Consider the following 9,009-nt stretch of genomic DNA (forward strand, 5'->3'; position numbering starts at 1 on the left):
ATTTTTCGGCTCTCTGTTATTTTTAATAAGAAAATTGGCCAAAGGCCACACACACACCACACACACAATGGACACAGCGGACACACAGTTGAGGATTTCGTATCCCAGATTGCTTTTAAATTTTGGCTTGAGTTCTGCTTTTTTCTCTGGTTTATTTTCTTTGCTTTGTCTCGCTGGTGATTTATGTGTTTGTTTTGGGCTGCTCTGTGGGTCAAGCCGTGGATGAGTGGAACCGTTTATAGGAATTAGTCGGGTAGTAGCAGTTCAGTTCAGTTCAGTTCGGATCGGATCGGACTATTGGCTGGAATTCAACTGAGCCACGGATGCTGGCTGAATAAACAAAACCGAAATAAGTCCGAAAAGCAATTGAGTTGACAATTTCCACCCTAGTCAAAAACAAAATCCAATTCCTCTCACTCCGTTCGCATAAATAGACTTCGATTATAATCTTGAAAGAAAATACGACGGAGACAAAACTTATTCCCTAAGCAAATAGAAATATGCATTGATTTTTTCTCTCCATATTAAAATTTAAATAAATATAGAAAGTATGGAATACAAAATATGAAATAGGTTGGGGTAGAAAACTTTAAATGCCAATAGAAAGCGATACAAATCGCAGCTGAAACAATCAGAGGGGAGATTTGGAAAGAGTTAAATGTTTTTCTATAGAGAAGGAAGGACCGTCGTTTATCGCTACCATCAGCAGAGGCAAAAGGGTTACCCTACCCCGCATTATGTTTTTTCGATTCGATTTAGGGAAGTCTTGGGTTCTGGGCGTAATCAATTAGGCCCAAAAGGTAAACAAACCCAGACGAGCCTCGAAAAAATCGTTAGCCATAATCAAGTCTGATGATAATAATGATGATGATGATGCAGCTCCCGTTGACAGAGACCCTGGCTTAGACGCAATTCATTTACCGATAATCTCCCAGACGGAACCTCTTCAGGCCAACTGATTAATGTTGATTATTATTATCAGATCCGTCGCTGAAACGACCAACTTTTCATTTGTTCGATTTGATAAATTATTAAGGTATATGGGAAAATCATTCTTCCATACCCACTTCTCCATCCAAGGAGAAATTTCTGGAAAGTGTTGAAGAGTTTAACAACTGGAAATGTTTCCAAAAAGTTTAAAAGGCTTGCCAAAATAGGACAATCAATATTCTCAATTAATTATGGTTATTTTCTAGAGGGAGTGGCTTAATAAGGCTAATTAATAAAAAGGAGCACATTACGATTCAATGATTAATGTTCAAATAAATATAATATTATAAAAAATAAAATGAATCTTGATTTTATTTGTTTTATTGTTTCACAACTAATTCTTTCTTAGAATTTCCTAAAATCATTAATACTGTCAGTTATAAATATTGCAATTATATTATTTCAGACGATATAAAAAGCTGCTTACCACTTTTCAATAACTTTATTATCCACTTGTACTAGTTTCCACTTTGCTAGACACACAACTAAATAATCTACGACAATAAAGTATTCTATTTAAATCGTAACCAGCTTGCCTCTAAAGCACCTTATTTGTCAACTGAGTAACTTGAAACATCTTTGACTTCCCATCTCAACAGTATTAGCTGTGTGCAGAAAAAATAAGTTAAAAAGAATACGCCAAGCTAAAGATCCTTCCATCCTGGGTTGAGCAAAAATTCTAACGATATAACTTATATATTTATGAGTACAGTGCGTTGCAAAATAATGAGATTGCGGGAACCATGCTTCTTGTCGCATACGGTTTCCGCAATCTCATTATTTATACATTAGTAAAGTAAATTTTAAAGTCGCAAGACCAGATAATAAATCAAAAATGCAAATATATTATTTACAAGACTTCATAAAAAGGACATGATAATTTGGCAGTTGATTTACTATAGTAGAGTGAACCGATTTTGTAAATGCCACAAAAAATGGCAACCTGCCAGACTTTGTTTATTATTATTCTGAATAAACAAAAATTTAAGCTGTTTGTTCTTTGTTTTTCTATAAATTTTGCAAATATTTTCTTGGTTATGAAACGCACTGTATCAAGAGCAGGATGCTATGTACAACTGTCAGCCATCAACGGCGAAAGTGTTGACAAAAGCGGCCGACAACATCAGACGTCAACAGATGCGGTCCACACGACCAGCCAGCCACTTCCCAACCGCCGACCTGCCACGCCCCCTTGGCCCCCGCCTCCGCCACCGCCCCCTTTCTTCGGGACAGCAGCAAATCCAAGGTATTTTGCAGCGGAAATAAACCGCGCACATTGCACAAACTTTTGAGTCTTTATGGCAGCGTGGAAAATTGTCTAAGGGGGAATAAAATTTGCCCAAGTTTGCTGAACATATTAAAAAAAAAAGTAGGATAAAAAGAGATATAGTGGGTAGTATATATATGTAGTAAAGGAACTGTAAAAATTTGCTGCACTTCCAACGGAAATAAAATAAATAGGAAAAAATAACTAGCATTAAAAAAAATGACAGGAGTTTATAGTTGAAGTCTTCAGCTAGTTTTCCTTTATGGTTGGAAAGTTTTTTTTTCCCCGTCCGCATGCGTTTCCATTACCAAGCTCCTTAAATTTTCGCCATCCGATGCAGCTGCTCCAAGAAGGGGGCGTACGGGGGGGCGTGGCAGTGGCTTATTTAGCATTAGATTTGGCCAAGCCAGGCCACCCATTTCGAGGAGCACACAGGCTGCCAAACATGGTAAACTAATTCCGTATGCAAACTTGGCCCAAACCCAGGACCATGAAAGCCAAATGCCCGTTCGGGTCAGGCGGACCACCCCAAAATGCTATTGAAATTTCGGAATTTGCAATCCCAGAAATCACGAGAACTAACTGAGTTTTATGGCAAAATAATCATTGGCACTCGTGTGGCCTATTGATTAGCATTTGCCTCTGATTGCATGATTCTCGAATCGAATGCCCAATCCTCTCCATTCTATCGTCTCCTGAATGGCCTTATGCTAATGTCCATGTTCATGTTGCAGGTGCAACGCGTTGGCATTTGCATGCAAATTAGTTGACAACGCTCAACACTTGACTTCGATTGGGTTCTCAGTCGGATTGCGAGATGGGCAGAAATCGGAGGGGGTCAAGGCGATTTTGTAATGTCACACATTCCCACACTCGCAGAAAATGTCGGATGTGTGAAAAAAGTTATGACAACAATAGGGTACTATTTATTTGGGTTAGCAAATGTTGTTTGTTTATTCCCAGTTATATATCCAGTTTTAAAGTCACTTAAATCTGCCAACGTTTGATTTAAATGAAAACTTCCCCAATAAATCTATACTCTGAAAATAAGCTAAATCATACATTTGATAACGAAATACAACTTAAATATAAATCAATTATATTATATCACCACACTAAATTATTCTTGTTGATTTTCATTTATGCTTATACCGATTTATTTCATGTTTATATCCGTTTAAAAATAATATCATGCATGTGCAATTTATATCCAGACATTTATTGAAATGATTTTGTGCAATGATAGTGTATAATTGTTTTTAGGATAAATGCTAAGTATGTTGGAAAAGCTTTTCCCATTCAATATTTAAAGTTTTCTTTTAATGTAGTTTTCTGCATGAAGAAGTCTTCTTTGCTATAAGAACTTCAACTAACTTATTCCCAAGTGTTGTTTTTCCCTTAATGCCAGCACACACTGAACTTAAATCAAATCAAAGTCAAGGCGGGCATAAATGTAAATCTTATATTTGGTCATGCAAAAGTTTTTTTTTTTATTTGTCTACTCTGGATGTGCTACCCACGTTGCTGCTGCTTCATTTGCATTGAGGAAAGTCCCACACAGAGAGCTGGAAAATGGGGAAATCTATGTGCGGCAACTCTTCAATTTGGTATTCCGTTCGCCGTCTGCCGTACTGCCTACTGCAAAGCCCCTGGAACTCCTCTCCTTTTTAATCAATTTCTGTCAGTTGGCTGTCAGTTTGGGCCAGAAATCCGCTCGGCCTCGCCATGCGGGCCACATATAGTATGGGTTCGGTACAGTAAGGCCGCATATAGACGGCCATTTACATGGCGAGGCTGGAATTATGCGCATAGTTTTTCCAGTTCGTGACACTGTCCGGCAGACGCGAGAAGCTTTTTGGGTGGGTGAACTTGGTGATTTTTAATTATGATAAGTCGCCAGAGACATTTCCGCAGCCGATTAAAATCTAGAGCAAATTGTTGCAAGCACAGTCACTGCAATTGCAGTTGAAATTGAAATGCAGGAACACAATTTGGTTCCGTGTTTATCCGGCAACATTGAAAAGCTTTGAATAGAGGTGCGGAAATGTGGGCGAACAGGGCGGAAAATGCACGTTGATGCCACTGACCCATTGATTCAGTTTCCGTCCATTGAATGCATTCAGTAACTTAAAACTTTTCAGTGGGGCAAATGAATGGTAAGTATTCTTCAAAAAAAGTAATAAAGAAATCAATTCAAAGGATATTTTTAGTATTAATGAATAACCAAATACCAACAAGGCAGATATACCTTTCAATAACATTTTAACGAAGTTCCAAAAACACAATGTTCATAAAGTAGCTATTAAAGGACTAATCAGTTTCTTTAAACCTATTTCTATAGAATTTGAATAGCCTTTAAGCATAAGCCTCTTAGCAGATTTGTCTATTTAAATGTGTTTTTCCCATAAATATGCACTTGCTTGAGGTGCTTTTGCATTGAATGGCTTTTTTAATGCTGCCATTCAAAGACAATCCCTCCGCAGATTTAAATCTCGGTCTTTTGTTTGGTTTTCGCTTAAAGTGAACCCTGATTAGGACCTCACAAGGGGTCAGGACGTCGGGCGACTACTTAAGCACCTTAAAGACGATGGATTGCGTGGGCTTGTCGGCACCTCCTCCTGGCAGATCCCTTCCTCATCCGAGAGATGGACCTCCTCCAGATTCTCCTCCTCGGGAAAATAAAAAACAAGCTGCGTGCATGACGCATTGCCTCGTTGGCATTTGGGCTCAAACGATCGTGTTTGGGAGGCATCTCATCCGGTCTTTGAGTATTTAGAGGCTGCTTGTTTGCGCCGCGTATCGCGTTACTTATGCAAATAATTTCAGTGGAAACGAGGAGACATGAAATCTTAACTGCAGCCGCCCCCTTCTCCTTCTCCTGCTCCTCGCAACTCCATCTTCATTTTTCTTTCGAAAAATTTTTTGGTGTCTCTCGCAGTGTGAGTCGCAGCCCCGTTGTTGTAATTTAATAACCAGGCAAGTCATATTTTTTTACCTCCTGCTGCTTAAGGCCAGCGGCATCGAAATGGAGCCCAAACGGGAGTGGGAGGAGCCGTGGGTTGTTGCTGCCGTGGCTTTTAAAGCACTTGTGCAATAAATTAAAAAGGCGATTTCGTGTCGCCCGTTGTTGCTGTCCCCTCGCCTGTATATTTTCTAGGGGGGGAGGCGACGGCGGACAGCAAGTGGTGGCAGACATGCAGATTTTTGACATACTTGTTTGCATTTTGCTGCCGTGGCTGCTGTTGCAGCTTCTCCGCCTGCTGCAGTCGCTGTAGTTGCTGCATCAGCATCAGCAACATGTCGCAGTTGCTGCCCGGCAGCAACCTCAAGCTATGGGCGACACACAGAAAAAGCAGAGCCAACAATTTAATCCTGTAAGTCGACTTCAAGGTACTTCAAAGCTGAAAATACTTAGTTGCAACTACTTACTTGCAACTTTTATAATTCCTGTTTTTATTGAGTAAGTAAAAAATGTTGAAATGGAACATTTTAAAGTACCAACAAAGCTTGCAAAATGTAAAAAATTGTCTTTACCATGGTTTTATTTTATGTTAAAATTGTTAATATGAACAATACATCGAAAATTTGGAATTATTTTACTTTTTCCAGGATAATTTTGAACACGGTTTTAGGCAGTTAATAAAAGTGGATTGATAACTAGTCATTCAACAATTATAACTAAAAACAAGAGAGAACGCTATAGTCGGGTGCCCTGACTATCAGATACCCGTTACTCAGGTAAAGGGAGTGCGAGGGAGATGGAGATAGAAACTTTGATCACGCATAACTTTTTAACGAATGGTCCGATTTAAAAAATTTCTTCTACATTTCGATAGGTATTGATAAACACAATAAAACTGCATTTTTACTTTTCCGAAATATTTAAATTTTTAAAATCGTATATAAGCGATTGTGGGCGTTAAAGGGGGCGTGGCACCATTTTGAAACAAACTTGCGCTGCGTAGGAACTTCTAAAATCTACATGCAAAATGCCAATCTTCTAGCTTTTATAGTTTCCGAGATCTCAGCGTTCATACGGACAGACAGACAGACAGACAGACAGACAGACAGACGGACAGACAGACGGACAGACGGACAGACGGACATGGCTAGATCGACTCGGCTAGTGATCCTGATCAAGAATATATATACTTTATAGGGTCGGAAACGCTTCCTTCTAGCTGTTACATACTTTTGCACGAATACAATATACCCTTTTACTCTACGAGTAACGGGTATAATAAGCTATATTTTATTTTAAGTACATATCAATTTCATAACCATGAAATACAAAAATAAGTTATCTTAAACTTTAATATGCCATGTCTTGTTTGCTATTAATGGGTTAGATTTCTGTTATTTTTTAAATACTTTTGAATATATTATTTAAATAGAGCCATCGGGTATTTTCTTTAAGTGTTTTAAACGATGTACGACCAGTGACATGCCACGCCCCCCGACAGACCCGCCCAACTGACATGACACTGCAGTTGGGACCGGCTCATCGTCATCCTCATCATCACGAGCATCGCCGGCGTCTCTGGATATGAATCCGATTCTGAATGTGAATCTGGACAGCCGCTCGGGCATCGTTTGTCAGCTTAAACGTGTCCCTGTTTTCGCCCATCCCCTTTACCCGCTTTCCCGCCTTTCCCCCCGCGGACAGATGTTTAGCATACCCGGGAAAATTGTTTTTCAACTGCAGCGTAAGGATTTATGTCCCCACTGGGGGTCGCGATGCATCCAACATCTCTTAACTCCCAATTTCCAGTGGCCTGCTTGGCCATTTAGTGGCTGCCAGTCACGCTATGATTTGACCCACTTTTATTGGCTCCACATAAGCCGACACGTAATGAGCTCAAGGCTTAGCTGGAAAGTGGACACAGCATCTGCAGTCGCACTCAGAAAAAATTGACATAATATTGGATCTAATAAAAGATCAATACGATTCGACCTTGTGATTGGATTGTAGCTTAAAATTCTATTTGTTTGCAAGGTAACCAAAAAATGTAGATGTTTTGCTGGACACTGCTGCCAAGCAGTTAATAAACGACTTTTTAATATCTTTATATATAATAACTAGACTTGAAGATTAGTATAATTTTCAAGGTAACAAAAAACTGACATCGTTGGAACTCAGGAAATCAATTGTTATAAATCATATAGTTCTTAGGTTTGAGCAATCACAGTTTCTTCATACTAAGTTTATTGAGATTTTGTGGGCCTAAATATAATAGCAGATTAAGAGTTGCTGCACTGAATTTGAAAAGTTATAACTGGCATATTGGTCTTGAGAAATATTTAAATTTTCTCCGTGCAGTTGCAGCACCTGCAGGTAAGATTTCCGATGGCAGACCCCTGCACATTGGCACCTACGTTGCTGTCGACCGGAGAATAGTGGTTCTGTTGTCCTGTCACCCGACAATAAGCTGGGACTTCGAGCCCCCCGCACCACCACCACCACCGGCCACAGTGCCTGCGAAAAACACAAAAGACCCAAACACACAACTTTGGCAGAAGTCACAGCAGGCCGTCGGGAGATCGGACAAATTGCTGGGCAGTCTGGTGGGGGAAATGCAAAATTATGACAACTGCATTTGCAGTAAGCCAGCCTCCTGGCAGGCGGTCTCCTCGGTCGAAGCCCAGTTCCAGTTGCAAGTGTCAAAGTTAACTCGAAATTATTGTTGGCTAAACTTTTGTGGCGCTTAGTTGTAGGTACACTTCCCCCTTTCTGTGTCCAGAATTTATTGTTTGCGGTGTTGGGCAATTGCAGTTGTTGTGCCTTGGCTTAATCAACTGCAATTGCTGGCTGTTTCACAATTTTTGCATTTCCATTCAACAGTTTTTCCTGCAGAGTTGCATTAAAACTTTTGATTGTGGCTGCGGCAGTCACATCGGCTTAGTCTATCTCAAAACTCTACCCATTGAGTACTCAATTTTCCACTTAACCCACCGTTTGACCTCAATTAAACCTTGCCTAATCCAATTTTCACGCTACGCAGAGACACAAGATTTTGTCTTGACCTAATCACCTTGGCGGCTCAGTGTCCTCGCCCGAATTTAATTCTACCTGAGTGGAAAACAAACCAATTTCCCAGTTCCCATTTCCCAGTTCCCAGTCGTGACCTTTCATAAAGGCAGCGTGACACTTTCGTCGGGCTGACAGGCACGCCCCTTTCCAAATATTTTTCAAATCTTATGTGTGTGTATTGTGTATTTTTCAATTTTCGGGCTGTCAGTCCCGCTGAGAGGCAATCAGTGTCGGGGCCACGCCTAGAAATACTATAAATTCGAAAAGGACACGGGCACAACACACAACACGGCTCTGCGGTTAGCAGCTGGAGGTTGTCTTCAAGGAATGCATCTCCGATTCGGATACACGTACACAAACATCTTTCGGGGAAACCTCTCGCTTTAAACGTGCATTAAGTAAAACGCAAAAATATTTCGTGTCAGCACACATGATAAACTCGAATGACTGCCGCATAAAAATGCACAAAGTTGCAGTTTCAGTTTTACACTAAAAGAAAAAGGTTTAGCCGGTAAAATGGTTAGATTTTACTTTTAAATGGATTTAATGCTTGAAGTTTTCTTTTCAGTAAACTGAACTTTTTAAGAAAATTCCTCTTGATTTGATAAATACTTTATTTATACTTTATGTTACTTAAAATGAGTTTTTAACAAGCGTTGATAAGTAACATATTGTGATGAAAGATACACCAAAGAGATAAATCTTAAGTACACAGATATCA

The sequence above is a fragment of the Drosophila rhopaloa genome, unplaced genomic scaffold (assembly GCF_018152115.1).
Source record: "Drosophila rhopaloa isolate 14029-0021.01 unplaced genomic scaffold, ASM1815211v1 contig_2, whole genome shotgun sequence".
Taxonomy (NCBI): Eukaryota; Metazoa; Arthropoda; class Insecta; order Diptera; family Drosophilidae; genus Drosophila; species Drosophila rhopaloa.